Source organism: Balaenoptera ricei, chromosome X (genome assembly GCF_028023285.1).
Source record: "Balaenoptera ricei isolate mBalRic1 chromosome X, mBalRic1.hap2, whole genome shotgun sequence".
In the NCBI taxonomy this organism is placed as follows: domain Eukaryota; kingdom Metazoa; phylum Chordata; class Mammalia; order Artiodactyla; family Balaenopteridae; genus Balaenoptera; species Balaenoptera ricei.
The window spans coordinates 128,534,022-128,549,858 of record NC_082660.1 but is presented as its reverse complement, the minus strand read 5'-3'; positions in this window follow the sequence as shown (position 1 = coordinate 128,549,858).

Here is a 15,837-nt window from a genome sequence, read left to right as displayed (position 1 = left end):
GCAGCTCAAGGTCACCTGCATCTCCACCACTACCACGCGTCCGAAGGCCAGCCTCAAAGTTGTTCTTCCTGAGCATTACTCTACCTGGACAGGAACTAATTCCCCAAAATACATGTAATCAGCACCTGTACAAGTAGGGCACCACACACATCAGGGCTCTCTGTGGAGGATCTCCCCGGTCCCATTCCCACGTTCACGGGGAGCTTTGATCTGTACCCTCATCACATTTTGATGCCTGCACCCACGATATATCCAGACCCCTAGAGGATATCGAACCGCTGCCTTCCAACCTGCATCCTTCCCTCACTGGATATCTGCACCTCCCTCCATCCCGGCTCTATGCCTAATAGAGAAGTGTCAGGACTCCACGAGAAAAACGCATATTATACTTCTCTCTTCTTTTCATAGGAATGATTTTCCTTCCTGCAACCTCTTTGTCTTCACTTTGTGAGGAAAGGACCACCTAACTCATCCTGAGGATGCCAGAAACACAGAGGGCTCCCAGGGTCATTAGGGTATCAAGGCACCCAACTCAAGGATGCCCGCAAATCCACCCCCATCACTGTTCCAGAGGCCACCACCAACGATGTTCTTGTGACTCTTACTCTATCCACACGGGCACCGTTTACTAGTAGTATATGTCAACAGCACCTGGGTGAACAGGGCACCGCACACAGCACGGCTTCTAAGTGGAGGACACGCCCAACTCCTTCTCACTCACACATGTACCTTTCTTACGTCTAACCATCACATCCTGATGGCTCTAATCTCGATTGATCTCTAACGCTACAAAATATCTAGACCCACTGGCCTCCAACTTGCATCTCTTCCCCTTGGGGATCACCTCAACGGCTCTATGCATATCTGGAGAACAATGGGGACCAGGATGCATGATCTGGGCTTCTGTTCTCTGCTACTCCATTAGCAATTATCTTTACCTTACTTACTTTACACATGTTCAAGTTTTTCGGGGTGGAACAGGTAAATCATCAGCAAGATGCGGTTGAGGTCTACGTGGCTTCCACAGCCTTCCGGACTTCTGGGAGGAAGATCACCTGTAGACCCACGCCCATCGCTTAGCCAACGGCCACCGCATCCGATAATCCACTTGCACAGCACTCTACCCACAAAGGCACTCTTTACCCCTAGGCTAGTAAACTGCACCTTTCTGGGCTGGGCACTGCACGCAGCATGGCCTCAATGTGGGGGACATGCTGAGTCTCCTTCCCAATCTATAGCGAAGTTTTCTTCTCTATGCCGACCACACCTTGAGGACTGTACCCAAGAGGTATCCATAGATGTAGACAGTGCTGACCCACTGCCCTCAGACTTGCATTCCACCTCACTGAGAATCTCATCGCCGGTTTTATGAGTACTGGCAGAAAGACGAGGATACCATGGGAAAATCTTCCTCCGATTATCTCTTTTCCTGATAGGAACTGTGTTTCCCTTTGCTAAACTGTGGCTGCCCACACTACTAGGAATATTCGAGCACCGGATTCACCCTCAAAATGCCAGGGATCCTGGTCGCACCCCTGGCCCTCTTCTCGCCATGGCAAGCAACTCAAAGACATGTGCAGCTCTAACACTACAACGGGTCCAAAGGCCACCACAAGTGATATTCCTTGGGAGCCACGCTCTGCCCAGGCAGACAGCGTTAAGCCCAAGTCTGACAGATCATCACCCGTCTGGGCACGGCCCCGCATACAGCGTGCCTTCGCATTGCAAGACTTACCCAGTACTTCTGGCACTTCCAAATAGAGCGTTCACCTCGTTCCCATCACATCATACCGAATACATTGAAGAATTTTCCGTGCATCGAGACACATTGATTTTCCGCCCTGCAACTTGCATCCATCACTCACTGAGGATCTGCTCTTTGGCTCCAAGTTTTCCTCGGAAGAAGATGAAGAGCATCAGAGGACAAGATCCTTCGGGTTCCCTCTTGTTCTATTGGAAAAGTCCAGTTAGCTTCGCTCACCTGTGGGTATTCACACTGCTAGGAACAGACTAATGAAATCGCCATGAGTTTTCCCGAGGTCACGGGGCTGCCAGAGTCCTCATGAATTCACGGCAGCCAGCTCAAGTCAACTGCAGCTCCACCACTACCACCCATCCGAAGGCCAGCCTAAAACTTCTTCTTGTGGAGCGTTACTCTACCTGGCCAGGGACTAATTACTCAAAATACAAGTAATCAGCACCTGTCCGGGCAGGGCACCACACACATCAGGGCTCTCAGTGAAGGATCTCCCCGGTCCCCTTCCCACTCTCGCGAGTAGCTTTGATCTGTCTCCCCATCAAATCCTAACGGCTGCACCCACGATATATCCAGACCCCTAGAAGATAGCAAACCACTGCCTTCCAACCTGCAACCCTCCCTCAGTGGACACCCACACCTACCTCCACCCCACTCTATGCCTACTTGAGAAGTATCAGAACCACGCGAGAATAACGCATATTGTACTTCTCGCTTCTTCTCATAGGAATGATCTTGCTTCCTGCAAACTGTTTGTGTTCACCTTGGGAGGAAAGGACCACTTAACTCATCCTGAGGATGCCAGCCCAACACATGGCTACCACAGTCATTAGGATATCAAGGCAGCCAACTCAAGGACACCTGTAACTCCACCCACATAACTGGTCTAGAGGTCACCACCAACGATGTTCTTGTGAGCCTTACTCTACCTAGACGGCTCGGTTCACTACTACTATACGTGAACAGTACCTGTCCGGGCAGGGCACCGCACACAGCACAGCTTCGAGGTGGAGGACACGCCTACCTCCCTCTCACTCACACATGTACCTTTCTTACTTCTATCCATCACATCCTGATGACTGTACCCAGGCTTGATCCTTACCCCTTCAAAATATCTCGACCCACTGTCCTCCACCTTGCATCTCTCCCCCGTGGTGATCTCCTCAGCTGCTCTATGCATTTCTGGAGAACTATGTGAACACAGGAAAAATGATCTTGCTTTCTGTTCTCTGCTACTCTATGAGCAATTATCTTGACCTTATTCACTTTATACATGTTCACGTTTTTCGGGGTGGAACAGGTAAATCATCATCAAGATGCGGTTGAGATCTATGTGGCTTCCAGAGCCTTCCTGACTTCGGGAAGTATGACCACCTGGAGCCCCATGCCCATCGCCCGTCCACAGGCACCACAACCGATACTCCAGTTGCACAGTACTCGGCCCGGAAAGGCACTGTTTACCCCTAGTCTAGGAAACGGCACCTTTCCGGGCTGGGCACTGCACACAGCACGGCCTCAAGGTGGGGGACCTGCTGAGTCTCCTTTCCCATCTGTAGAGAAGTTGGCTTCTCTATGCCGACCACACCTGGAGACTCTACCCAAGATTTATCCATAGACTTAGACGGTGTTTACCCACTGCCCTCAGACTTGCATCCCACCTCTATGAGGATGTCATCAACGGTTCTATGTGTACTGCCACAAGGATGAGGATACCATGAGAAAATCTTCCTCCCTTTATAGCTTTTCCTGATAGGAACTGTGTTTCCCTTTCCTAAACTGTGGGTGCCCCCACTGTTTGGATTATTCGAGCACCGGCGTCATCCTCAAAAGGGCAGGGATCCTGGTCGCTCTCCATTCCCTCTTCTCGCCATGGCAAGCATCTCAACGACACATGCAGCTCCACCACTAGAACGGGTCCAAAGGCCACCACAACTGATGTTCCTTTTGAGCCTCCCCCTAGCCACGCAGACACTGTTTACACCAAGTCTGAGAGACCAGCACGTGTCTGAGCACAGCCCCGCAAACAGTGTGGCTTCGCGTTGCAAGAACGCCCCAGGACTTCTGGCACTTCCAAATGTACCTGGCACCACTCTACCCACCACATCATACTGAATGAATTCAACAATTTTTCCTAAATCGAGACACTTTGATTCACCCCCCTGCAACTTGCACCCATCACTCAATGGGGCCCTCTCTTCTGCTCTAACTTATGCCAGGAGGAGGAGGAGGAGCATCAGAGGACAAGAGCATTCGAGTTCTCTCTTGTTCTACTGGAAAGGCCCGTTAGCTTCTCTCAGCTGGCGGTGTACACATTGCTAGCAAAAGACTAATGAAATCGTGCCGAGATTTCCCGTGATGAGGTGGCTGCCAGAGTCGTCATGACTTCATGGCAAGCAGCTCAAGGTCACCTGCATCTCCACCACTACCACGCGTCCGAAGGCCAGCCTCAAAGTTGTTCTTCCTGAGCATTACTCTACCTGGACAGGAACTAATTCCCCAAAATACATGTAATCAGCACCTGTACAAGTAGGGCACCACACACATCAGGGCTCTCTGTGGAGGATCTCCCCGGTCCCATTCCCACGTTCACGGGGAGCTTTGATCTGTACCCTCATCACATTTTGATGCCTGCACCCACGATATATCCAGACCCCTAGAGGATATCGAACCGCTGCCTTCCAACCTGCATCCTTCCCTCACTGGATATCTGCACCTCCCTCCATCCCGGCTCTATGCCTAATAGAGAAGTGTCAGGACTCCACGAGAAAAACGCATATTATACTTCTCTCTTCTTTTCATAGGAATGATTTTCCTTCCTGCAACCTCTTTGTCTTCACTTTGTGAGGAAAGGACCACCTAACTCATCCTGAGGATGCCAGAAACACAGAGGGCTCCCAGGGTCATTAGGGTATCAAGGCACCCAACTCAAGGATGCCCGCAAATCCACCCCCATCACTGTTCCAGAGGCCACCACCAACGATGTTCTTGTGACTCTTACTCTATCCACACGGGCACCGTTTACTAGTAGTATATGTCAACAGCACCTGGGTGAACAGGGCACCGCACACAGCACGGCTTCTAAGTGGAGGACACGCCCAACTCCTTCTCACTCACACATGTACCTTTCTTACGTCTAACCATCACATCCTGATGGCTCTAATCTCGATTGATCTCTAACGCTACAAAATATCTAGACCCACTGGCCTCCAACTTGCATCTCTTCCCCTTGGGGATCACCTCAACGGCTCTATGCATATCTGGAGAACAATGGGGACCAGGATGCATGATCTGGGCTTCTGTTCTCTGCTACTCCATTAGCAATTATCTTTACCTTACTTACTTTACACATGTTCAAGTTTTTCGGGGTGGAACAGGTAAATCATCAGCAAGATGCGGTTGAGGTCTACGTGGCTTCCACAGCCTTCCGGACTTCTGGGAGGAAGATCACCTGTAGACCCACGCCCATCGCTTAGCCAACGGCCACCGCATCCGATAATCCACTTGCACAGCACTCTACCCACAAAGGCACTCTTTACCCCTAGGCTAGTAAACTGCACCTTTCTGGGCTGGGCACTGCACGCAGCATGGCCTCAATGTGGGGGACATGCTGAGTCTCCTTCCCAATCTATAGCGAAGTTTTCTTCTCTATGCCGACCACACCTTGAGGACTGTACCCAAGAGGTATCCATAGATGTAGACAGTGCTGACCCACTGCCCTCAGACTTGCATTCCACCTCACTGAGAATCTCATCGCCGGTTTTATGAGTACTGGCAGAAAGACGAGGATACCATGGGAAAATCTTCCTCCGATTATCTCTTTTCCTGATAGGAACTGTGTTTCCCTTTGCTAAACTGTGGCTGCCCACACTACTAGGAATATTCGAGCACCGGATTCACCCTCAAAATGCCAGGGATCCTGGTCGCACCCCTGGCCCTCTTCTCGCCATGGCAAGCAACTCAAAGACATGTGCAGCTCTAACACTACAACGGGTCCAAAGGCCACCACAAGTGATATTCCTTGGGAGCCACGCTCTGCCCAGGCAGACAGCGTTAAGCCCAAGTCTGACAGATCATCACCCGTCTGGGCACGGCCCCGCATACAGCGTGCCTTCGCATTGCAAGACTTACCCAGTACTTCTGGCACTTCCAAATAGAGCGTTCACCTCGTTCCCATCACATCATACTGAATACATTGAAGAATTTTCCGTGCATCGAGACACATTGATTTTCCGCCCTGCAACTTGCATCCATCGCTCACTGAGGATCTGCTCTTTGGCTCCAAGTTTTCCTCGGAAGAAGATGAAGAGCATCAGAGGACAAGATCCTTCGGGTTCCCTCTTGTTCTATTGGAAAAGTCCAGTTAGCTGCGCTCACCTGTGGGTATTCACACTGCTAGGAACAGACTAATGAAATCGCCATGAGTTTTCCCGAGGTCACGGGGCTGCCAGAGTCCTCATGAATTCACGGCAGCCAGCTCAAGTCAACTGCAGCTCCACCACTACCACCCATCCGAAGGCCAGCCTAAAACTTCTTCTTGTGGAGCGTTACTCTACCTGGCCAGGGACTAATTACTCAAAATACAAGTAATCAGCACCTGTCCGGGCAGGGCACCACACACATCAGGGCTCTCAGTGAAGGATCTCCCCGGTCCCCTTCCCACTCTCGCGAGTAGCTTTGATCTGTCTCCCCATCAAATCCTAACGGCTGCACCCACGATATATCCAGACCCCTAGAAGATAGCAAACCACTGCCTTCCAACCTGCAACCCTCCCTCAGTGGACACCCACACCTACCTCCACCCCACTCTATGCCTACTTGAGAAGTATCAGAACCACGCGAGAATAACGCATATTGTACTTCTCGCTTCTTCTCATAGGAATGATCTTGCTTCCTGCAAACTGTTTGTGTTCACCTTGGGAGGAAAGGACCACTTAACTCATCCTGAGGATGCCAGCCCAACACATGGCTACCACAGTCATTAGGATATCAAGGCAGCCAACTCAAGGACACCTGTAACTCCACCCACATAACTGGTCTAGAGGTCACCACCAACGATGTTCTTGTGAGCCTTACTCTACCTAGACGGCTCGGTTCACTACTACTATACGTGAACAGTACCTGTCCGGGCAGGGCACCGCACACAGCACAGCTTCGAGGTGGAGGACACGCCTACCTCCCTCTCACTCACACATGTACCTTTCTTACTTCTATCCATCACATCCTGATGACTGTACCCAGGCTTGATCCTTACCCCTTCAAAATATCTCGACCCACTGTCCTCCACCTTGCATCTCTCCCCCGTGGTGATCTCCTCAGCTGCTCTATGCATTTCTGGAGAACTATGTGAACACAGGAAAAATGATCTTGCTTTCTGTTCTCTGCTACTCTATGAGCAATTATCTTGACCTTATTCACTTTATACATGTTCACGTTTTTCGGGGTGGAACAGGTAAATCATCATCAAGATGCGGTTGAGATCTATGTGGCTTCCAGAGCCTTCCTGACTTCGGGAAGTATGACCACCTGGAGCCCCATGCCCATCGCCCGTCCACAGGCACCACAACCGATACTCCAGTTGCACAGTACTCGGCCCGGAAAGGCACTGTTTACCCCTAGTCTAGGAAACGGCACCTTTCCGGGCTGGGCACTGCACACAGCACGGCCTCAAGGTGGGGGACCTGCTGAGTCTCCTTTCCCATCTGTAGAGAAGTTGGCTTCTCTATGCCGACCACACCTGGAGACTCTACCCAAGATTTATCCATAGACTTAGACAGTGTTTACCCACTGCCCTCAGACTTGCATCCCACCTCTATGAGGATGTCATCAACGGTTCTATGTGTACTGCCACAAGGATGAGGATACCATGAGAAAATCTTCCTCCCTTTATAGCTTTTCCTGATAGGAACTGTGTTTCCCTTTCCTAAACTGTGGGTGCCCCCACTGTTTGGATTATTCGAGCACCGGTGTCATCCTCAAAAGGGCAGGGATCCTGGTCGCTCTCCATTCCCTCTTCTCGCCATGGCAAGCATCTCAACGACACATGCAGCTCCACCACTAGAACGGGTCCAAAGGCCACCACAACTGATGTTCCTTTTGAGCCTCCCCCTAGCCACGCAGACACTGTTTACACCAAGTCTGAGAGACCAGCACGTGTCTGAGCACAGCCCCGCAAACAGTGTGGCTTCGCGTTGCAAGAACGCCCCAGGACTTCTGGCACTTCCAAATGTACCTGGCACCACTCTACCCACCACATCATACTGAATGAATTCAACAATTTTTCCTAAATCGAGACACTTTGATTCACCCCCCTGCAACTTGCACCCATCACTCAATGGGGCCCTCTCTTCTGCTCTAACTTATGCCAGGAGGAGGAGGAGGAGCATCAGAGGACAAGAGCATTCGAGTTCTCTCTTGTTCTACTGGAAAGGCCCGTTAGCTTCTCTCAGCTGGCGGTGTACACATTGCTAGCAAAAGACTAATGAAATCGTGCCGAGATTTCCCGTGATGAGGTGGCTGCCAGAGTCGTCATGACTTCATGGCAAGCAGCTCAAGGTCACCTGCATCTCCACCACTACCACGCGTCCGAAGGCCAGCCTCAAAGTTGTTCTTCCTGAGCATTACTCTACCTGGACAGGAACTAATTCCCCAAAATACATGTAATCAGCACCTGTACAAGTAGGGCACCACACACATCAGGGCTCTCTGTGGAGGATCTCCCCGGTCCCATTCCCACGTTCACGGGGAGCTTTGATCTGTACCCTCATCACATTTTGATGCCTGCACCCACGATATATCCAGACCCCTAGAGGATATCGAACCGCTGCCTTCCAACCTGCATCCTTCCCTCACTGGATATCTGCACCTCCCTCCATCCCGGCTCTATGCCTAATAGAGAAGTGTCAGGACTCCACGAGAAAAACGCATATTATACTTCTCTCTTCTTTTCATAGGAATGATTTTCCTTCCTGCAACCTCTTTGTCTTCACTTTGTGAGGAAAGGACCACCTAACTCATCCTGAGGATGCCAGAAACACAGAGGGCTCCCAGGGTCATTAGGGTATCAAGGCACCCAACTCAAGGATGCCCGCAAATCCACCCCCATCACTGTTCCAGAGGCCACCACCAACGATGTTCTTGTGACTCTTACTCTATCCACACGGGCACCGTTTACTAGTAGTATATGTCAACAGCACCTGGGTGAACAGGGCACCGCACACAGCACGGCTTCTAAGTGGAGGACACGCCCAACTCCTTCTCACTCACACATGTACCTTTCTTACGTCTAACCATCACATCCTGATGGCTCTAATCTCGATTGATCTCTAACGCTACAAAATATCTAGACCCACTGGCCTCCAACTTGCATCTCTTCCCCTTGGGGATCACCTCAACGGCTCTATGCATATCTGGAGAACAATGGGGACCAGGATGCATGATCTGGGCTTCTGTTCTCTGCTACTCCATTAGCAATTATCTTTACCTTACTTACTTTACACATGTTCAAGTTTTTCGGGGTGGAACAGGTAAATCATCAGCAAGATGCGGTTGAGGTCTACGTGGCTTCCACAGCCTTCCGGACTTCTGGGAGGAAGATCACCTGTAGACCCACGCCCATCGCTTAGCCAACGGCCACCGCATCCGATAATCCACTTGCACAGCACTCTACCCACAAAGGCACTCTTTACCCCTAGGCTAGTAAACTGCACCTTTCTGGGCTGGGCACTGCACGCAGCATGGCCTCAATGTGGGGGACATGCTGAGTCTCCTTCCCAATCTATAGCGAAGTTTTCTTCTCTATGCCGACCACACCTTGAGGACTGTACCCAAGAGGTATCCATAGATGTAGACAGTGCTGACCCACTGCCCTCAGACTTGCATTCCACCTCACTGAGAATCTCATCGCCGGTTTTATGAGTACTGGCAGAAAGACGAGGATACCATGGGAAAATCTTCCTCCGATTATCTCTTTTCCTGATAGGAACTGTGTTTCCCTTTGCTAAACTGTGGCTGCCCACACTACTAGGAATATTCGAGCACCGGATTCACCCTCAAAATGCCAGGGATCCTGGTCGCACCCCTGGCCCTCTTCTCGCCATGGCAAGCAACTCAAAGACATGTGCAGCTCTAACACTACAACGGGTCCAAAGGCCACCACAAGTGATATTCCTTGGGAGCCACGCTCTGCCCAGGCAGACAGCGTTAAGCCCAAGTCTGACAGATCATCACCCGTCTGGGCACGGCCCCGCATACAGCGTGCCTTCGCATTGCAAGACTTACCCAGTACTTCTGGCACTTCCAAATAGAGCGTTCACCTCGTTCCCATCACATCATACTGAATACATTGAAGAATTTTCCGTGCATCGAGACACATTGATTTTCCGCCCTGCAACTTGCATCCATCGCTCACTGAGGATCTGCTCTTTGGCTCCAAGTTTTCCTCGGAAGAAGATGAAGAGCATCAGAGGACAAGATCCTTCGGGTTCCCTCTTGTTCTATTGGAAAAGTCCAGTTAGCTGCGCTCACCTGTGGGTATTCACACTGCTAGGAACAGACTAATGAAATCGCCATGAGTTTTCCCGAGGTCACGGGGCTGCCAGAGTCCTCATGAATTCACGGCAGCCAGCTCAAGTCAACTGCAGCTCCACCACTACCACCCATCCGAAGGCCAGCCTAAAACTTCTTCTTGTGGAGCGTTACTCTACCTGGCCAGGGACTAATTACTCAAAATACAAGTAATCAGCACCTGTCCGGGCAGGGCACCACACACATCAGGGCTCTCAGTGAAGGATCTCCCCGGTCCCCTTCCCACTCTCGCGAGTAGCTTTGATCTGTCTCCCCATCAAATCCTAACGGCTGCACCCACGATATATCCAGACCCCTAGAAGATAGCAAACCACTGCCTTCCAACCTGCAACCCTCCCTCAGTGGACACCCACACCTACCTCCACCCCACTCTATGCCTACTTGAGAAGTATCAGAACCACGCGAGAATAACGCATATTGTACTTCTCGCTTCTTCTCATAGGAATGATCTTGCTTCCTGCAAACTGTTTGTGTTCACCTTGGGAGGAAAGGACCACTTAACTCATCCTGAGGATGCCAGCCCAACACATGGCTACCACAGTCATTAGGATATCAAGGCAGCCAACTCAAGGACACCTGTAACTCCACCCACATAACTGGTCTAGAGGTCACCACCAACGATGTTCTTGTGAGCCTTACTCTACCTAGACGGCTCGGTTCACTACTACTATACGTGAACAGTACCTGTCCGGGCAGGGCACCGCACACAGCACAGCTTCGAGGTGGAGGACACGCCTACCTCCCTCTCACTCACACATGTACCTTTCTTACTTCTATCCATCACATCCTGATGACTGTACCCAGGCTTGATCCTTACCCATTCAAAATATCTCGACCCACTGTCCTCCACCTTGCATCTCTCCCCCGTGGTGATCTCCTCAGCTGCTCTATGCATTTCTGGAGAACTATGTGAACACAGGAAAAATGATCTTGCTTTCTGTTCTCTGCTACTCTATGAGCAATTATCTTGACCTTATTCACTTTATACATGTTCACGTTTTTCGGGGTGGAACAGGTAAATCATCATCAAGATGCGGTTGAGATCTATGTGGCTTCCAGAGCCTTCCTGACTTCGGGAAGTATGACCACCTGGAGCCCCATGCCCATCGCCCGTCCACAGGCACCACAACCGATACTCCAGTTGCACAGTACTCGGCCCGGAAAGGCACTGTTTACCCCTAGTCTAGGAAACGGCACCTTTCCGGGCTGGGCACTGCACACAGCACGGCCTCAAGGTGGGGGACCTGCTGAGTCTCCTTTCCCATCTGTAGAGAAGTTGGCTTCTCTATGCCGACCACACCTGGAGACTCTACCCAAGATTTATCCATAGACTTAGACAGTGTTTACCCACTGCCCTCAGACTTGCATCCCACCTCTATGAGGATGTCATCAACGGTTCTATGTGTACTGCCACAAGGATGAGGATACCATGAGAAAATCTTCCTCCCTTTATAGCTTTTCCTGATAGGAACTGTGTTTCCCTTTCCTAAACTGTGGGTGCCCCCACTGTTTGGATTATTCGAGCACCGGCGTCATCCTCAAAAGGGCAGGGATCCTGGTCGCTCTCCATTCCCTCTTCTCGCCATGGCAAGCATCTCAACGACACATGCAGCTCCACCACTAGAACGGGTCCAAAGGCCACCACAACTGATGTTCCTTTTGAGCCTCCCCCTAGCCACGCAGACACTGTTTACACCAAGTCTGAGAGACCAGCACGTGTCTGAGCACAGCCCCGCAAACAGTGTGGCTTCGCGTTGCAAGAACGCCCCAGGACTTCTGGCACTTCCAAATGTACCTGGCACCACTCTACCCACCACATCATACTGAATGAATTCAACAATTTTTCCTAAATCGAGACACTTTGATTCACCCCCCTGCAACTTGCACCCATCACTCAATGGGGCCCTCTCTTCTGCTCTAACTTATGCCAGGAGGAGGAGGAGGAGCATCAGAGGACAAGAGCATTCGAGTTCTCTCTTGTTCTACTGGAAAGGCCCGTTAGCTTCTCTCAGCTGGCGGTGTACACATTGCTAGCAAAAGACTAATGAAATCGTGCCGAGATTTCCCGTGATGAGGTGGCTGCCAGAGTCGTCATGACTTCATGGCAAGCAGCTCAAGGTCACCTGCATCTCCACCACTACCACGCGTCCGAAGGCCAGCCTCAAAGTTGTTCTTCCTGAGCATTACTCTACCTGGACAGGAACTAATTCCCCAAAATACATGTAATCAGCACCTGTACAAGTAGGGCACCACACACATCAGGGCTCTCTGTGGAGGATCTCCCCGGTCCCATTCCCACGTTCACGGGGAGCTTTGATCTGTACCCTCATCACATTTTGATGCCTGCACCCACGATATATCCAGACCCCTAGAGGATATCGAACCGCTGCCTTCCAACCTGCATCCTTCCCTCACTGGATATCTGCACCTCCCTCCATCCCGGCTCTATGCCTAATAGAGAAGTGTCAGGACTCCACGAGAAAAACGCATATTATACTTCTCTCTTCTTTTCATAGGAATGATTTTCCTTCCTGCAACCTCTTTGTCTTCACTTTGTGAGGAAAGGACCACCTAACTCATCCTGAGGATGCCAGAAACACAGAGGGCTCCCAGGGTCATTAGGGTATCAAGGCACCCAACTCAAGGATGCCCGCAAATCCACCCCCATCACTGTTCCAGAGGCCACCACCAACGATGTTCTTGTGACTCTTACTCTATCCACACGGGCACCGTTTACTAGTAGTATATGTCAACAGCACCTGGGTGAACAGGGCACCGCACACAGCACGGCTTCTAAGTGGAGGACACGCCCAACTCCTTCTCACTCACACATGTACCTTTCTTACGTCTAACCATCACATCCTGATGGCTCTAATCTCGATTGATCTCTAACGCTACAAAATATCTAGACCCACTGGCCTCCAACTTGCATCTCTTCCCCTTGGGGATCACCTCAACGGCTCTATGCATATCTGGAGAACAATGGGGACCAGGATGCATGATCTTGGCTTCTGTTCTCTGCTACTCCATTAGCAATTATCTTTACCTTACTTACTTTACACATGTTCAAGTTTTTCGGGGTGGAACAGGTAAATCATCAGCAAGATGCGGTTGAGGTCTACGTGGCTTCCACAGCCTTCCGGACTTCTGGGAGGAAGATCACCTGTAGACCCACGCCCATCGCTTAGCCAACGGCCACCGCATCCGATAATCCACTTGCACAGCACTCTACCCACAAAGGCACTCTTTACCCCTAGGCTAGTAAACTGCACCTTTCTGGGCTGGGCACTGCACGCAGCATGGCCTCAATGTGGGGGACATGCTGAGTCTCCTTCCCAATCTATAGCGAAGTTTTCTTCTCTATGCCGACCACACCTTGAGGACTGTACCCAAGAGGTATCCATAGATGTAGACAGTGCTGACCCACTGCCCTCAGACTTGCATTCCACCTCACTGAGAATCTCATCGCCGGTTTTATGAGTACTGGCAGAAAGACGAGGATACCATGGGAAAATCTTCCTCCGATTATCTCTTTTCCTGATAGGAACTGTGTTTCCCTTTGCTAAACTGTGGCTGCCCACACTACTAGGAATATTCGAGCACCGGATTCACCCTCAAAATGCCAGGGATCCTGGTCGCACCCCTGGCCCTCTTCTCGCCATGGCAAGCAACTCAAAGACATGTGCAGCTCTAACACTACAACGGGTCCAAAGGCCACCACAAGTGATATTCCTTGGGAGCCACGCTCTGCCCAGGCAGACAGCGTTAAGCCCAAGTCTGACAGATCATCACCCGTCTGGGCACGGCCCCGCATACAGCGTGCCTTCGCATTGCAAGACTTACCCAGTACTTCTGGCACTTCCAAATAGAGCGTTCACCTCGTTCCCATCACATCATACCGAATACATTGAAGAATTTTCCGTGCATCGAGACACATTGATTTTCCGCCCTGCAACTTGCATCCATCACTCACTGAGGATCTGCTCTTTGGCTCCAAGTTTTCCTCGGAAGAAGATGAAGAGCATCAGAGGACAAGATCCTTCGGGTTCCCTCTTGTTCTATTGGAAAAGTCCAGTTAGCTTCGCTCACCTGTGGGTATTCACACTGCTAGGAACAGACTAATGAAATCGCCATGAGTTTTCCCGAGGTCACGGGGCTGCCAGAGTCCTCATGAATTCACGGCAGCCAGCTCAAGTCAACTGCAGCTCCACCACTACCACCCATCCGAAGGCCAGCCTAAAACTTCTTCTTGTGGAGCGTTACTCTACCTGGCCAGGGACTAATTACTCAAAATACAAGTAATCAGCACCTGTCCGGGCAGGGCACCACACACATCAGGGCTCTCAGTGAAGGATCTCCCCGGTCCCCTTCCCACTCTCGCGAGTAGCTTTGATCTGTCTCCCCATCAAATCCTAACGGCTGCACCCACGATATATCCAGACCCCTAGAAGATAGCAAACCACTGCCTTCCAACCTGCAACCCTCCCTCAGTGGACACCCACACCTACCTCCACCCCACTCTATGCCTACTTGAGAAGTATCAGAACCACGCGAGAATAACGCATATTGTACTTCTCGCTTCTTCTCATAGGAATGATCTTGCTTCCTGCAAACTGTTTGTGTTCACCTTGGGAGGAAAGGACCACTTAACTCATCCTGAGGATGCCAGCCCAACACATGGCTACCACAGTCATTAGGATATCAAGGCAGCCAACTCAAGGACACCTGTAACTCCACCCACATAACTGGTCTAGAGGTCACCACCAACGATGTTCTTGTGAGCCTTACTCTACCTAGACGGCTCGGTTCACTACTACTATACGTGAACAGTACCTGTCCGGGCAGGGCACCGCACACAGCACAGCTTCGAGGTGGAGGACACGCCTACCTCCCTCTCACTCACACATGTACCTTTCTTACTTCTATCCATCACATCCTGATGACTGTACCCAGGCTTGATCCTTACCCATTCAAAATATCTCGACCCACTGTCCTCCACCTTGCATCTCTCCCCCGTGGTGATCTCCTCAGCTGCTCTATGCATTTCTGGAGAACTATGTGAACACAGGAAAAATGATCTTGCTTTCTGTTCTCTGCTACTCTATGAGCAATTATCTTGACCTTATTCACTTTATACATGTTCACGTTTTTCGGGGTGGAACAGGTAAATCATCATCAAGATGCGGTTGAGATCTATGTGGCTTCCAGAGCCTTCCTGACTTCGGGAAGTATGACCACCTGGAGCCCCATGCCCATCGCCCGTCCACAGGCACCACAACCGATACTCCAGTTGCACAGTACTCGGCCCGGAAAGGCACTGTTTACCCCTAGTCTAGGAAACGGCACCTTTCCGGGCTGGGCACTGCACACAGCACGGCCTCAAGGTGGGGGACCTGCTGAGTCTCCTTTCCCATCTGTAGAGAAGTTGGCTTCTCTATGCCGACCACACCTGGAGACTCTACCCAAGATTTATCCATAGACTTAGACAGTGTTTACCC